The sequence below is a fragment of the Gopherus evgoodei genome, chromosome 5, assembly GCF_007399415.2.
Source record: "Gopherus evgoodei ecotype Sinaloan lineage chromosome 5, rGopEvg1_v1.p, whole genome shotgun sequence".
NCBI classification, from domain to species: domain Eukaryota; kingdom Metazoa; phylum Chordata; order Testudines; family Testudinidae; genus Gopherus; species Gopherus evgoodei.
Genome location: NC_044326.1, coordinates 137,243,421 through 137,260,283, shown reverse-complemented (window position 1 = coordinate 137,260,283; position 16,863 = coordinate 137,243,421). Strand labels below are relative to the sequence as shown.

Here is a 16,863-nt window from a genome sequence, read left to right as displayed (position 1 = left end):
TTCAAGTCCCCTTGACTAATCAGAGCCCAAAAAGGAAGTGAACAACGAACTGCTGCAATTTACTCTTCTCTCCTGCATCAATATAGATCAGTTAATTAGGGAACCTAGACACAAACTGGCGTTAATTTGTGTTTTCTGCCCCATGGGCTCATTTTCACAGCTGGAGGTCACTTGAATTAAAATATGTTGATGACATTTATTCAGAAAGCATCAGGAACCCTCTACGCTATTGGAAGGATACAGGCTATACACTCACAACCAGCATTGCTTTAGCTACCATATGCCATAATGAGCATATGGCAATCCCACAATGAGGAGAGACAGAGTTGTTCAATGCATCTTCCTCAAACCACTTGACTTTCACTGTGAATTATAGGTGTGATTAAATCTAGCATGGTCTTCACGTATTTCCAAAAATCAGAGCTATAGTCAAGCGCTACAGCTGACAGCTTGTTTTTGATTGACGTGCGCTATATTTATTATTATGCCATCTCCTTGGTCCCTTAGTTTTATACAGCTTCACAAAGCTCACACTTCTGAACAGGGATTTCTCAAATGCTTTCATTATACCGCATAGCTAATTGTTAGTGATTCTGCTGCATCTGCAAGAGATAAATATATTTGAGATCCCTTTTTTCTGTGGGAGAGGGGTGAAGGTTATGGCTGGTGGACAAAATGTACAACTTGACCTTTTTCCCCATAACAGAATTAGGAGTTGAGTGCAAAGTTAGCCAAGCCAGACATAATCCTAAATGGGAAAACACTGGGTAAATGGCGTACTGGACTTTCTTCTACAATAATTCTGCATTCAACCACTAGGCTAGAAATTCATGCCTCTGGGCTGTCCATGTCCCTTGGAATGTCATTTTACTCACTCATAATTTGGTTAAATGTTATCCTGAGTCAAAGAAATACTTATAAGTGTGCTTAAATCCCCTTGACGCCAATGAGACTTAGGCAACTGCTACAAATTAAGCACCTGCTTAAATACTTGCTTGAATAGGGATGCTTTCTTGTAGGAAGGCCTAAAATGCTTGTGTGGGAAAGTAGTGATTAACGGTTGTGATTAACGGTTTCAAAAAGCAAAAGGCATTTATTGAACCAAAGACAAGGTCAAATGTTGCTCTTCATTTCATCTCCCACTTCCTTCCTTCTCAACTGGGAACTTGGATCAAATCTCTCTATCCCTCAGGCATTTCAAATACTGCAATAGCAAGGTGGGAGGTTAAAAATTAAGAGCTTCATTAATAGACAATTTCAAAGACTTTTCTTTGTACTGGGATACACACTCAGTGAGGGTCGCCACAGGGTGGGAAGGGCTGGTCTTCTTTTTTTGAAGCTCATCAGCATCCTGCAACTCCCTGCAGCCCTTTTCCACAAGAACAGCTTACAGCAGTTACTGCAGCCTTTGCAACTGATCAAGGGACACTTCTCAGGGCAGTTCCTCAGCTGATGGAAATGGTTCTCATTCCATTGACTTCAACGGTGCTAGGACCGTTTCCACCCGCTGAGACACTAGGCTTGACATCAGTGGGCATTAGATTAGGCCCAAAGGTCCCAGATACACTAAGATATTTAGGTATTGAAATCAGTGAGTTAGACATCTAAATGTCTTTGAGGATCTGGGCCTATGTCATCAAAAAAGTTTATTGAGGGAGGTGTAGAAGACCCAATAGCATCCACCTTGAAATATTGGTTGATTTTTTTTTTAAATTACTTATCCCTCTCTATTAAATTTCAGATTCACACATGCACATACTCAGTTGCTGGGTATAAATACAGTTTGCTAATATATGTTCCAATAACGCTCAGGGCAGAGATGTTCTCACCAGGGCAGAACTGCTGGCAATAACAACTGCTATTTAAATTTGCAATCAAGGAGGCAAATAGTAGTAACTTGAGATTCTGTTCTTTCGGTTCTTTAAACCATGAATGCAACAACAACAAAAATGTACAAAATTAAAACAAAAAACAACAAAACACTGAATCTCTAATTACCCTCCGTGCTCTCATCCGTTGTGCTGCTCCCGTGTGTGAATGATGCCATGCAATGTGCACTGGGATTTTTCCCCTCTCCATAGCAGGATTGTTCTCAATATGAAATTCAAGAGCACTCAGGAGTTCCTGAACATATTATCTAAACCCCAGCAGCATCCCTGATTTCAGTAACTAAGTAACTACACATGTAATCTTTGTCAAGGCTTTCATTAAACTCTGAGGGCAGTTGCTCCCTTCTGTTTCAGGCTTCTGATAGCATTTCACTTTCAGTTGTGATTTGAATTGCTTACAAGTGTACAAAATGAATAATCAACAGTTTTCAATGGACCAGGGTAAACCCTTTTGTTGGTGGGGCCGCTCTTATTAACATTTCCCCTTTGATATTTACATCTGATTGCGCCTTTCCTTCTTGATTCTTATTTTCATGCAAATAAGGCCTGACCTTTAGCATTAGATGTGTTATTAAAAATGCACACTTGGAAGCACGTGCATCCTAATTAGAGAAACATCAAGGGTTGGGCGGGGGGGGGGGAGCGATGTGGAGCAGCATTAAGTGTGGTTAAATTCTTTTTCACATCAGTGTTGCAGAGGCACAGAAATGCTTATTCTGCTGGGCTGTAAAGCGTCTCCTGGAAACTGAAGCTTTTGCCAACCACGCCAGTAAGACAACTTGGTAGAAAAGTCTCCCTCACAGATTTAAAAGCAAAGCATCAGAGCTGACTACATCTAAAGAGATTCTGAAGTGCCAGAGGAAGGAGGTTGGTGGGCATGGTTTCATTGCAGCATGAAACGACTCATTCGCTAGTCACTAAATTAATACACCTGATCAGATTTAGGTATGGAGTGGCTCAGTTGTCCAGGTGTTCTGAATGATTGTATTGGGTCAAATTCACGTGGAATAATTTAAGTGCCACAATCATGGAAGTCTGAGTTAGATTCTGCAGTGACAAAAATGGTGCACGTGATTCTCAGCTCAGAACAGATTTTTTTTTTTAAACTGGTGTTACTCCACTGGCTTCAGTGGAGTTGTTCTTGGTTTACATCAGCATGAGAAAGGTCAGTATCAGTTCTTCTAAATTAATGTGAGGGGTGATTATCAAAGGAGCAGAAGGAGTCAGGCACCCAATTTCTGTTGAAAACCAATGGGATCTGGGTGCTTAATTTTTAAGCTCCTTTGAAAATCCAAGCCATGAACTGGGGCCCAGACCCTCAGGTGCTTATTTAGCATCCTTTAACTCCATGAGATCCTTTAAGGGCCTGGGCCTAGCAGCTTTACTGACCACATCCTATCAGGCCTGTTCCTCACAGACATCAGAGGCACAACTGCTGCTGACTGTTGGGGTGCAGGCACAAATTGTATTTCCTGTTCGGAAGTGTCCCTGTCTTCATACAAAGCAAGGGACAGATTTGTTAGGCAGAGTCTCTCTCTTGTTTGTTCCAAAGCTGATGAGAGGAGCAAGATTGGATAATTAAAAAGATGTTACCTGAGACTTATGTTAGACTTTTCACTTCTTGATTCTTTTTCCCATATACAAGGGGTAGGAGAGACCCACTGTTATGCTGCCTGCAGTGATTGGTGAAATCTAAGAACAGGACTCGCAGCTCACCAGTCTTCAAGTGGAGTCTCCTCAGGCACTGCAGCAGCCTGAACATGGAGACACAGAGTCCCTCTGGGAACTCCTATCTGTCTCGCCACCCCAGGTGAGTGTCCCTTTGTGACAGATGGCCCCTTATGCCAAAGATCACGGCAATATTCTGGTTAGTCCCTGTCCCAAACGACCAGTCACTTACCCCAGGTCAGTTGCACCTTAGATCTCACACCAAAAACAACATCTGGAGTAAATCCTATAAGAAACTATATAAAGATTTATTAAATAGGAAAAGGAAACTGGGGCGGGGTTTGGGTTGGGCTTTTTATTCCCCTCCTGCCATGAGCTCTGAGCTGGAAACTTGTTGATGTAGAAGAATCCATTTTCATGACTCATCTTTGGGGAGCTGGGGGGAGAGGGTGGAACAATATTTTTTTTTCTCTCTTTAACGTCCCGCAATTGTCTGTCTTGTGTCAATGGATCTTTCCTGCTGGGAAGGATGTAACACCTTCTGTTGATGATCTGAACTTCACACTTTTAAATGTTTCTCTCCTGTCTGGTGATCGGAGGCTCACAATACAGTCTCTCAACTATTACCTCACAATATGGGATGCAGATGTTATAAGTGAGATTAATGCAGGCAGCAACACACAAGCATACAATAAAGTCAAAACACTGAACACATTCTTATAAGTCTAATGCTTATGTTAACAGTATTAACATGCGAGTCAGACTGATTCCAGCTATATTTCTGTCAGTGTTCAGTTGAGACATGGTGACTTTGGCATGAGCTGGCACGGTCTGCCCGTGTCACACCTACAATCCTTGGCCACTCCTTCCTGTCCATGGCACCCATTCATAGGTCTTGGAATTCCAGTTCTTTTCTCTTAAAACTTCTCTTGGCAGATGCTTTCCATCATATTTTGACTGTCAGCAGCGACCCCCTAACAGCTAGTAGTTTTATAATAGCTGGCAACCATTAGGGAAAATTGGACATCTCACGGACACAGTAGCCTGAACTTTTGAACTGTCTTACCTTATCAGTCTTGAGGCAGTTGAAGCTGGTCCTAAGCAGGTTTTTGCTGAGCAGATTGCAGAAGTGCAGGGTTTGCTAACCACCAATCAAATGCTAACACAACCGAAGCCTGTGTATGAGTGTATATAAAAGATTCTTGGGTTTTGTATGGAGCAGAGTTTTTTTGTACCAAGGTTCAAAACTCTCCTTTCTTCTGCAGAATAAAGCAACCTTTCCTTATCCCTGTCTGATTGTCATTGGCTCTCAGCTAGGTGGACCTGACATTTCGGTAACAGTTTCTGGTGACCACGAAGGGACTCTCCTAGCTCAGACATCAGACTCCGGACGGCTTCGGCGAACTAGGAGCGGTGCCACCGGGGAGCTTAGCCCCTCTTCCTCACTTCACCGTGGCCCCTGGGGTTCGTGCTCCGATAAGGTGAGCCCTAATAGGATAAGGAAACACCTTCTGGGTTCTGGTTATATTCTGGTTATCTGGTTACTGTATTTCTGTCTTATACCTTTGGGTGTTAGGTGTGTGGGCAGAACTGAGCTTTTTATTCATAATTCCTCAGGGTGGAAGCTATAGCGTGCGAGGAAGCCCTGAGGTCATATTAAGATCCTTCTGTTCCATCCCCTGTAGCAGTCAGTGTAAGCAGAGATTGCTGGCTTGGATTTTTTGGATTAGACCATTATTCCCTGCTTCTTTCTGTTTAATTCTCTATTTGAGTGCCAGAAAAGGGGATGGGTGGGTCTCAGTGGAAACCCTCTTAGGATAGCCCTTTGGATTACATGTTAAATAAATGGCTTTTACCCAGTGTTCAGAAAGGAATGTCAAAGAGGCGTTTATTGCAGCTTTGTACCCAGGATTGGCCAGCCCTGGGTACCAGTTGGCCTGAGTTGGGTCTTTTGACATTCCAACTCACTTAACTCCTCTGCGCCTGGTGCTGGAAGCCAGGCACCAGAACAAATGAATTATTGGTTCTTGTGGGACAATGAAGCTTATCATCGCTTAAAGAAAATACAGATTCAAGCCCCTCTCTACCCAAAACCTTCTGCCCCTAAAGAGGCCGATTTTTGGGAAGAAAATCCCCCCGTATACTGTCCTTGACCTCGGCCACTGGTAGCAGCAGCACTACCAAGTGGGAAGGGCTTGATACCCTCCTCTGCAGCCGTGGGTTCAGAGACAGCAGCCCTACCACAGAAACCCCCGCCCGGGAGAATTGAGGACACTACAGCTCGAGAAGACCAACCGGCTGCTGGCGGGATGATGAGTAGTGGGTCAGAGTCTTTTAGCCTCTTGGATTGTCCATCCCACACTAGATTGAGGTCAGTTTATGGGAAAAAACTCATGGGCAATTTAATTCAAGCACCCCTCCGGGTCAGCCCAGTTCCAACGACAGAAGGGAATGTTGTGAACCATCACATTCATGTTCCGTTTACCACAGCGGACATTATGAATTGGCAAACCACTACGCCCCGCCTCAGAGATGACCTGGATGTCGTCCATAGGCGATTCCGTACCATTTTCCAGTCTCAGAATCCCGACTGGCAAGATGTGGGCCAACTTTTGGATTGTTTGTTATGCACAGAGAAGAAGGAGAGGGTCCTTTGGGGTGCCTGGGTTACCGCGGAAGCCAGCAGCCATTCCCGTGATCTTATAACCCTTGCTAATCCGGCCCAATGAAACCCGAATAATCCAGCCCACAAGGCGAATTTAAAGAGATTCCAGGACTGCATTTTAATAAGTATCGAACAGGCAGGAGAGAGAACTCTGGATTGGTCAAAAGTTCATAATACTTTGCAAGGGAAAGAGGCGCAACCTTCCAATTTTTATGAAAGACTTTGTAAAGCATTTTGTACCTATACTAACCTAAACCCCAAGACTGTGGATGCACAGTCCACGATCCGGCTTACCTTTATTTCTCCGTCAGCCCTGAACATCAAAAAACGGTTACAGCGACCTAAGGGCACTGAAGGGAAATCCTTGGAGGAACTGGTAAGCGTTGCCACCTGTGTATATAACACAAGAGAGAAGGTACAAGAGACAAAGCAAGTGAGAATGTTGGTGGCTCTTGTAAAAACTGGGAATGAAAAACAAGGAGAGTGGAGGGCACCCCCCAAGAGGCAACCTGAAATGGACAGGGTGGGGGGCCCAGGACACGCCAAAAATATGTGTAACTATTGTAAGCAGCTTAGTCATTGGAAAAGAGAGTGCTCATACCGACCCACTGGGTGGCAGCCCCACCGCCCAGACCCACCGCTACACCAGATGACTGTGGGGAGAACAGACGTTAATGACAGTGAGGAATGACGGCGACCAGGGGGTTCTTCTATCACCTATTCAAATGATTTTACCACTTATGTTTGTTCCTCCAATGACCCCTAGGTCCATCTAACTTTGGGAGGGACTGTTTATTCTTGTCTTCTAAACTCTGGGGCTGCCCTCTCCACTGTTACTGTCAAGCCGAAGAAGGGAAGCCTCATGAATAAAAGTATTCCGGTAATGGATATAGGCGGAAAGCCATTTGACTGTTCTTTGTTGCAGGAGGCTACTGTTGAAATTTCTGGTCTCTCTGCCTCCCATGCCTTTTTGCTAGCCCCGAATTCCCCAGTTAACCTCTTGGGCAGAAACCTGTTATGTAAATTGCATTCTCAGATCTTTTTTTCAGATGATAGGATCGTCCTCCGGTTACCTCAATACCAGCTTCCCCAGCTGTGTGCTGTTCTGACCCAGGCTTCAGAGGACTTGATCCTGCCTGCGGACCCGATCCTACCCAAGTGACTCAGACAGGAGGTAAAAGCCTCCCTATGGGGCACTTTAAAAACAGACTTGGGCACTCTTCGGACAAAACCAGTGCGTATAACCTTGAAACCAGGCATTGTAATTCCTCAAATTCGTCAGTATCCCATCCCCCAAGAAGCTCTGCCAAGCCTCCGGAACTTTATCACCACATTTCTGCTGTTGAGAGTGCTAGTTCGCACCAAGTCTCCTTTCAACACCTCCATTCTGCCAGTCAGAAAACCTGACACAGATTCAGAGTAAAAACCGGAATACCGATTTGTCCAGGACTTGCATGCAGTGAATAAAGTCGTCCAGGCTAGACACAATGTGTTACCTAATCCTCACACTATCCTAACTGCCATTCAAGCAGGTACTGCTTGCTATTCGGTAACAGACTTGTGTAATGCCTTTTTGAGTATTCCCCTAGATCAAGACAGCTGGGATATCTTTACATTTACATGTAAATGCTGCGCACAAGCGACCAGGGAGCTTAGCGACCAGGAGCTGCTAACAGGGAGTTTTGCAAGGGAGTTCTCCAGGTGAAGGAGGAGCGCATACAGCATCTGTGGGGTAAGTGACTGTCTGCAGTGTTTGGGTTTGTGTGTGTGTTTGGGGGTTACTTGCTGTGTGCTGAGCTTGTGTTTGTCAGTCTGTTTGGTTTGTTTGTTTGAAGGACCGTGTGCTGTAGCTGGCAGTTGGAGGTGGAGCTACTAGGAAGGTTTGAAAGCTAGACGCCTCTGGTAATTGGCTGAACCTTAACCAGTGGGCGGGGCATTCACTCAGGCCAGGGCTTTATAAAGCTGCGCACAAGCGACCAGGGAGCTTAGCGAACAGGAGCTGCTAACAGGGAGTTTTGCAAGGGAGTAGGAAGGGGGGGGGCCCTTGTCAGTCTCATCTGTGACCCATTGGTCCCCTGAACCCATAACCTGAGCCACATCGAAAACCTTTCTGTTTACAGCAGAGAGGAGCGGACAGGGAGCTGTAGACGGGAATTTGCAAGAGTTTGACAGAGGGAGGCTTACAATGGTGAGGAGGACCCGCAACACCCGTGCCAGCACTGCTTCTGTCTCCTCCACCTGCGCCTGTAGCCAGACAGAGCACCAAAGCATGGATGCTTTTACCCAGATTCTGGTGTGGGCTTGCAAAGACTGTAATTTGCAATTTCCACTTACTGATATCCAGGCTGGGGGTGGCATCCAATGTGAAAGGTGCCTACTGGTGGAATCTCTCAGGCAGCAGGTGGGAGAGCTACAGGAGGAGGTGGCCAGGCTGAGGAACATCTATGTCCATGAGCAATTCCTGGACAGTATCCATGTGGAGACAGCTGACGGTGCTGTCCCAGTTGACAGGACTACCGACACACCAGTGGAGGAGGAGATGCCTCAGGGTGTGTCTGACACACCAGTGGAGGAGGAGGCTCAGGGTGGACACAGCCAGCTGGTTACTTCTAGCAGCAGGCAGTGCTCCACCGCTGCTGTGAACCCTCCTGCTGTGGTAAAAGATAACCATTATGCTCTTCTTGATACAGGAGAGAAGAAATCACCCCCAGCAGTTAAGGGGGTGAAGCCTCGTACCCCTAAGGCTGGGAGGTCTGCTGCCACCACTGATAAGAAACGTAGGGTAGTGGTGGTTGGAGACTCTCTGCTGAGGGGGACGGAGACACCCATCTGTCGCCCTGACCGTTCATCCCGGGAGGTATGCTGCCTGCCAGGGGCCCGTATCCGAGATGTTACAGAGGCTTTGTCGAGGATTATCCGGCCTTCTGACTACTATCCCATGCTACTCATCCATGTGGGCACAAATGATACTGCGAGGTGTGATGCTGAGCAGATCAAGAGTGACTACAGGGCTCTGGGAGTACGGGTTAAGGAGTTTGGAGCGCAGGTGGTATTCTCTTCGATTCTTCCTGTTGAAGGTAGGGGTCTGGGCAGAAACAGATGCATCGTGGAGGTGAATGCCTGGCTGCGAAGATGGTGTCGCCAGGAGGGCTTTGGATTCCTCGACCATGGGATGCTATTTGAGGAAGGACTGCTAGGAACAGATGGCGTTCACCTTTCGAAGCGGGGAAAGGCCTTATTTGCACACAGACTGGCTAACCTAGTAAGGAGGGCTTTAAACTAGGTTCGACGGGGACAGGTGAGCAAAGCCCACAGGTAAGTGGGGAACAAGACCTGGGAGATGGGTTGGAAACAGGAGGGAGCACGGGCTATAATGGCAGAGAGGAAGGAGGGTCAGGGCAAAGCTGGGAGGCAAGATCAAACCAGTATCTTAGATGTCTTTATACAAATGCAAGAAGTATGGGTAATAAGCAGGAAGAACTGGAAGTGCTAATAAATAAATACAACTATGACATTATTGGCATTACTGAAACTTGGTGGGATAATACACACGACTGGAATGTTGGTGTGGATGGGTATAGTTTGCTCAGGAAGGATAGACAGGGGAAAAAGGGAGGAGGTGTTGCCTTATATATTAAAAATGTACACACTTGGACTGAGGTGGAGATGGACATAGGAGACGGAAGGGTGGAGAGTCTCTGGGTTAGGCTAAAAGGGGTAAAAAACACAGGTGATGTCGTGCTGGGAGTCTACTACAGGCCACCTAATCAGGCGGAAGAGGTGGATGAGGCTTTTTTCAAACAACTAACAAAATCATCCAAAGCCCAAGATTTGGTGGTGATGGGGGACTTCAACTATCCAGATATATGTTGGGAAAATAACACCGCGGGGCACAGACTATCCAATAAGTTCCTGGACTGCATTGCAGACAACTTTTTATTTCAGAAAGTTGAAAAAGCTACTAGGGGGGAAGCTGTTCTAGACTTGATTTTAACCAATAGGGAGGAACTTGTTGAGAATTTGAAAGTAGAAGGAAGCTTGGGTGAAAGTGATCATGAAATCATAGAATTTGCAATTCTACGGAAGGGTAGAAAGGAGTACAGCAGAATAGAGACAATGGATTTCAGGAAGGCGGATTTTGGTAAGCTCAGAGAGCTGATAGGCAAGGTCCCATGGGAATCAAGACTGAGGGGAAAAACAACTGAGGAAAGTTGGCAGTTTTTCAAAGGGACGCTATTAAGGGCCCAAAAGCAAGTTATTTCGATGGTTAGGAAAGATAGAAAATGTGGCAAAAGACCACCTTGGCTTACCCTTGAGATCTTGCGTGACCTACAAAATAAAAAGGCGTCATATAAAAAATGGAAACTAGGTCAGATCACGAAGGATGAATATAGGCAAATAACACAGGAATGCAGAGGCAAGATTAGAAAAGCAAAGGCACAAAATGAACTCAAACTAGCTATGGGAATAAAGGGAAACAAGAAGACTTTTTATCAATACATTAGAAGCAAGAGGAAGACCAAGGACAGGGTAGGCCCACTGCTCAATGAGGAGGGGGTAACAGTAACGGGAGACTTGGAAATGGCAGAGATGCTTAATGACTTCTTTGTTTCGGTCTTCACTGAGAAGTCTGAAGGAATGTCTAGTATAGTGAATGCTTACGGGAAGAGGATAGGTTTAGAAGAGAAAATAAGGAAAGAGCAAGTAAAAACTCACTTAGAAAAGTTAGATGCCTGCAAGTCACCAGGGCCTGATGGAATGCATCCTAGAATACTCAAGGAGTTAATAGAGGAGGTATCTGAGCCTCTAGCTATTATCTTTGGGAAATCATGGGAGACGGGGGAGATTCCAGAAGACTGGAAGGGGGCAAATATAGTGCCCATCTATAAAAAGGGAAATAAAAACAACCCAGGAAACTACAGACCAGTTAGTTTAACTTCTGTGCCAGGGAAGATAATGGAGCAGGTAATCAAAGAAATCATCTGCAAACACTTGGAAGGTGGTAAGGTGATAGGGAATAGCCAGCATGGATTTGTAAAGAACAAATCATGTCAAACTAATCTGATAGCGTTCTTTGATAGGATAACGAGCCTTGTGGATAAGGGAGAGGCGGTGGATGTGATATACCTAGACTTTAGTAAGGCATTTGATACGGTTTCGCATGATATTCTTATAGATAAGCTAGGAAAGTACAATTTAGATGGGGCTACTATAAGGTGGGTGCATAATTGGCTGGATAACCGTACTCAGAGAGTAGTTGTTAATGGCTCCCAATCCTGCTGGAAAGGTATAACAAGTGGGGTTCCGCAGGGGTCTGTTCTGGGACCGGTTCTGTTCAATATCTTCATCAACGATTTAGATGTTGGCATAGAAAGTACGCTTATTAAGTTTGCGGACGATACCAAACTGGGAGGGATTGCAACTGCTTTGGAGGACAGGGTCAAAATTCAAAATGATCTGGACAAATTGGAGAAATGGTCTGAGGTAAACAGGATGAAGTTCAATAAAGATAAATGCAAAGTGCTCCACCTAGGAAGGAACAATCAGTTTCACACATACAGAATGGGAAGAGACTGTCTAGGAAGGAGTATGGCAGAAAGAGATCTAGGGGTCATAGTGGACCACAAGCTTAATATGAGTCAATGGTGTGATACTGTTGCAAAAAAAGCAAACATGATTCTGGGATGCATTAACAGGTGTGTTGTAAACAAGACACGAGAAGTCATTCTTCTGCTTTACTCTGCGCTGGTTAGGCCTCAACTGGAGTATTGTGTCCAGTTCTGGGCACCGCATTTCAAGAAAGATGTGGAGAAATTGGAGAGGGTCCAGAGAAGAGCAACAAGAATGATTAAAGGTCTTGAGAGCATGACCTATGAAGGAAGGCTGAAGGAATTGGGTTTGTTTAGTTTGGAAAAGAGAAGACTGAGAGGGGACCTGATAGCAGTTTTCAGGTATCTAAAAGGGTGTCATCAGGAGGAGGGAGAAAACTTGTTCACCTTGGCCTCCAATGGTAGAACAAGAAGCAATGGACTTAAACTGCAGCAAGGGAGATTTAGGTTGGACATTAGGAAAAAGTTCCTAACTGTCAGGGTAGTTAAACACTGGAATAGGTTGCCTAGGGAAGTTGTGGAATCTCCATCGCTGGAGATATTTAAGAGTAGGTTAGATAAATGTCTATCAGGGATGGTCTAGACAGTATTTGGTCCTGCCATGATGGCAGGGGACTGGACTCGATGACCTCTCGAGGTCCCTTCCAGTCCTAGAGTCTGAGTCTATGAGTCTATGGACGGATCCGGAAACCAGGAGGGCAGAACAGCTAACCTGAACTCGGCTACCACAAGAATATGTTAAATCGCCAACCATTTTCTCCTCTATCCTGACACGCGATTTAGCTGACATTAAGCTACCTGGTGGGCCCACTTATCTGTTGTATGTGGATAACATCCTGGTTTGTTCTCCTGATCAGGTAACGTGTGAAACAGACACTATTTACTTGCTAAATTGCTTGGCAGATAAGGGACATAAAGTGTCCCCTTCTAAGCTTCAGTTTGCCAAGGACTAGGTAACCTACCTCGGTCATGTACTGACCCCAGGACATCGAGCTCTATCTAGTGCCCGTATCCAGTCAATCCTTAACATCCCATAGCCAAAGACTAAACGTGAAATGCGGGAATTTTTAGGCCTTGCAGAATTTTGCCATTCTTGGGTTCCAGGTTTTGGAAAAATGGCAAAGCCCCTTTATGAGCAGATAACCCATGATACTGAGGAGCCCCTGCACTGGAATTCTGGGGCTATCAAAGCCTTTCAGGAGGTTAAAACAGCCTTGGCCTCAGCCCTAGCCCTTGGGCTCCCCGATTATCGGAAACCCTTTGTTCTCTATGTGCATGAGTGACTAGGGGTGGCCAGGACCAGCACTAGGGGTTTGAGTGCCCTAGGTGGACGGCAATTTCGCCACCCTGCGCGCTGGTCCCGTGGCTCCGGTGGAGCTGTCGCAGTGGTGCCTGCGGAGGGTCCAGCGCTCCGCGGCTCCGGTGGAGCTGCCGCAGTGGTGCCTGCGGGAGGTCCACTGGAGCCGTGCGAGTAGCTGACCGTCCGCAGGCATGATTGCTGCAGCTCCACCGGAGCCGCCTGCCACCCCCTCCGGCAAAATGGCGCCCACCAATTATTCTGGTGCCCTAGGCGATTGCCTAGGCTGCCTAAATGGTAGCACCGGCCCTGGGGGTAGCCTCGGGTGTCCTGACCCAGACTTTTGGGCCCAGTGGCCTACTATTCCCAAAAATTGGATCCGGTGGCACAAGGCTTTCCTGGTTGCCTTCGGGCGGTGGTTGCTGCTGGCCTTCTGGTACCCCAAGCAGAAAAGGTTACTTTAGGCCATCCGATGGTCCTACGGACCCCACATGCGGTCCAACTACTGCTAGTCCAAAAGGGCACTTAGCATTTAACCTCTCAAAAACTAACCTATTTGGAAGTTTCTTTATTGTCCAGAACCAACTTAAAGATTGAGCAATGCCATACCTTGAACCCTGCAACCCTTTTACCTTTTCCAGACAACAATCATAACCCTTCACATGATTGTCTTCACGTAGTGCATTATCAGGAAAAACTCAACCAGATCTTTCAAATGTGTCCATTCCAAATGCTGACCTGGAACTGTATACAGATGGCTCGGCATGGGTCGTGGAGGGCCAACAAATATCTAAATTTGCAGTATCTACCCAGTTTGAGGTATTACAGTCTGCACCCCTGGGACCCTCCACCTCAGCCCAGGCGGCAGAATTGGTAGCCCTCACCCAAGCATGTGAGCAGGCAGCAGGTCAGTCTGTAAACATCTATACTGATTCAAAATATGCTTTTGGCATTTGCCATGCCACGGGGCAACTCTGGGCAGAGCGGGGTTTTATTACCTTCGGTGGCACTAAAGTAGCACATGGGCCCTTAATTCTAAAAGTATGTAAGGCCGTGCACCTGCCATCCAAGATTGCCATTATTCATGTTCATGCCCACCAGAAGGGAAATGATCCCACCGTCCATGGGAACTGATTGGCTGAAGCAGCATCAAAAGCAGCCTCCCTACAACCTTATATTACCAACCAAATTGTGCTCACACCCTCTCCCCCATCAACACCAGTCCCATTTGTCCCTGAACCATCAGAGGTTAGTCGCTGGGAGGACGTAGGGGCCACTAAGACACCAAGGGGGGAGTGGCAGCTACCTGATGGGAAAAGAGCCTTGCCCTAGGCTGCTCTGCAGCCTGCCCTATTTAAACTACACCAAAAAACACACGGCGGAGCAGAGGCCATGGCAGCTATTGTAAACAGACTGTGGTATGCCCCTGGGGTATTCCAGAAAGCCAAAAAAGTCCTTTCCACCTGTAACATTTGTGCAAAATTCAATCCAAGGGGGGAACCAAAAGGCCCCTCTGGAGCAAGGTTATGGACATATACGCCCTTTAAATGGCTCTAAATTGACTATTCAGAGATGCCCAAGTGCCAAGGCTACAAGTATCTTCTTGTAATTGTATGCCAACTAACTGGCTAAACCGAAGCATTCCCAACTAAACAAGCAACTGCCTTGGAAGTGGGGAAAACCTTATTAAACCATGTTATTCCTAGGTTTGGTCCTCCTAGGTCTATTAACTCTAATCAAGGGACTCATTTCACTGCCCAGGTTATTCAATACATTGCAATACATTGCAAAGGCCCTAGGTATCACATGGCTTCTACATACTCCGTGAAGACCACCATCTTCTGGGCAAGTAAAAAAAATAAACCAAACTTTAAAGTTTAAGCTCTCCAAAATATGTGCACAAACTGGGTTAAAATGGCTTCAGGCTCTGCCTTTTTGGCCCTCTTGGAAGTTCAAACTGCCCCTAGGGGTCGCCTTGGTCTCTCACCTTTTAAACTTTTATTCGGCAGGCCGTACACCAGATTTGCTGACCCAGGACCTGTAACTGATTTAGCCACTTTGGGGGACAAAGACTTAACCAAATATGTTGTTTCCCTCCAAAATACTCTCATGTCTCTTCACAGGTATGCAGCCCGATTTCAGTCCCTACCTGCTAATGTACCTGCTCACCGGATCCAGCCAGGGGATTGGATCTATGTAAAAGAGTGGAAAATCGAGCCTCTCCAATCCCGGTGGGCTGGCCCTTTTCAAGTCAAGTGCTGAGGTGGCTATTATTTCTGAGCCTGCCCCTTGTACAAGCCAACCCGCACCCAGCAGCTAAACCTCTTCAGCAACTGGCCATGTTGGGACACTTGTCTGACTGTTGGTTGTGTCACTGAACTCATTCTGAGGAAGGAATAGGACTGTGGGCTGTACCTTTAAACCTATCTAAAACTCTCTCCCTACAAGTGGTGTGGAAAGCTGAGTGGTGGTGGAAAGGAAAATACCAGTCTAATAAGTATGGGAAAACATTTGAGGTTTGGCATCATAGTTGGGAGGCCCAAGGGATCCCTCTCTTCAATATCCTTGGGTTTGGGTATAAGCTGGCCCTATGTTTTGAGGCTGTTAACGAAATCAGGAAGAAACTGGGTTACATCCCCTTAAAAGCCTATAATCAAACCCTTAGGTTTAGTGTTAAAAATGAAACTTTTTACCCCTTAAAAATTGGTGTAAACACCCAGAGACCTCCCTGCCAGTTTCAAAAGGCCTATATTGCAAAATTAACAGGCAAACGTTATCAAGGGGAATGGTTTCCTTCATTCCTTACCTTGGGTCCCATAAATGAAACCCATGTATATTATATGAACATCTTCTCTGGCATTTTATCACCTCACTCATCCCTTGTAAAAATCTCTAAATACCAGGGGGTGCTAGTAAGCTTTACATCACACTTGTTTGCTATTACATACTGTGGGGGTATCTTAAACAACACCCACGCCATGGGACATTTAAATGCATCCCATTGGCGGTGCCGGGGCTGGGTACTTGGCACCTCAAAACATCGAGATGTTAGGGCAGATTGGAGCCATCGAGTAGCAGGAAGCTGCCTCACCCTTTATTTACAGAGCCCCGGTCTATATTTTATTTGTGGCCATAATGCTTACAAAGCTCTCCCACCAGGTTGGCATGGCCGGTGTGGTGTGGCCAGAGTATTACCAGACATTCAAGTAAATACCACACTGAACTCATGCCAAATCCTCAACCTGGAAACTTATTCTCACAAGCTCTTCACACCCTTAAAAGGGGCTCGGGTTAAACGTGCTGAAAACCCCCTAGTAATCAGGCAAATGGGATTTCATTCCTTTATACGTGAACTAATTCCGGAACTGGGGGTGGCGGATCTAAAAAGGGCAGTGGTAAACATTTCTGCAAAACTTAAAAAAGCAGCTAATGCTTCTTTGGACACATTCCAAAAGTTACAACAAAAAATTAACATCATAGCAAAAGTAACACTGCAAAATAGGCATGTTGTAAATGCCATAAATGCTGAAGTGGGGGGGTCTGTGCTCGCATTGGAAAAAAATGCTGTTTTTATATTAATCGCTCTGGTTAAATTGAAAAGAATTTGCAGGTCATCAAGAATGCAGCTGTTGTTTTCCACACTGTATCTCTTAATCATACCCTTAATTTTGAAAACCTCCTCTCAGACCTTGGGTCATGGTTTACTGGCCTTTTCCATAAAATTGTCAAATGAAT

The 16,863-nt window shown here is 45.9% G+C and overlaps 1 protein-coding gene across 8 annotated transcripts in view; it reads right to left on the bottom strand.

Annotated features, from left to right (window-relative positions):
* EPHA5 (EPH receptor A5) overlaps positions 1-16,863 on the bottom strand; it is a 422,435-nt gene that overhangs the window by 40,706 nt on the left and 364,866 nt on the right. For 7 of the 8 annotated variants that reach the window (XM_030565412.1, XM_030565409.1, XM_030565413.1 and 4 more), the window contains 2 exons: positions 12,537-12,543; positions 10,841-10,852 (listed from right to left, as the gene is read on the bottom strand). The exons of the other annotated variant lie outside the window; for it this stretch is intronic. The gene's annotated coding sequence lies outside the window, so the exon portion shown is untranslated. Of the gene's footprint in view, positions 1-10,840; positions 10,853-12,536; positions 12,544-16,863 lie in introns of those variants that run through there. 8 annotated transcript variants of the gene reach the window in all.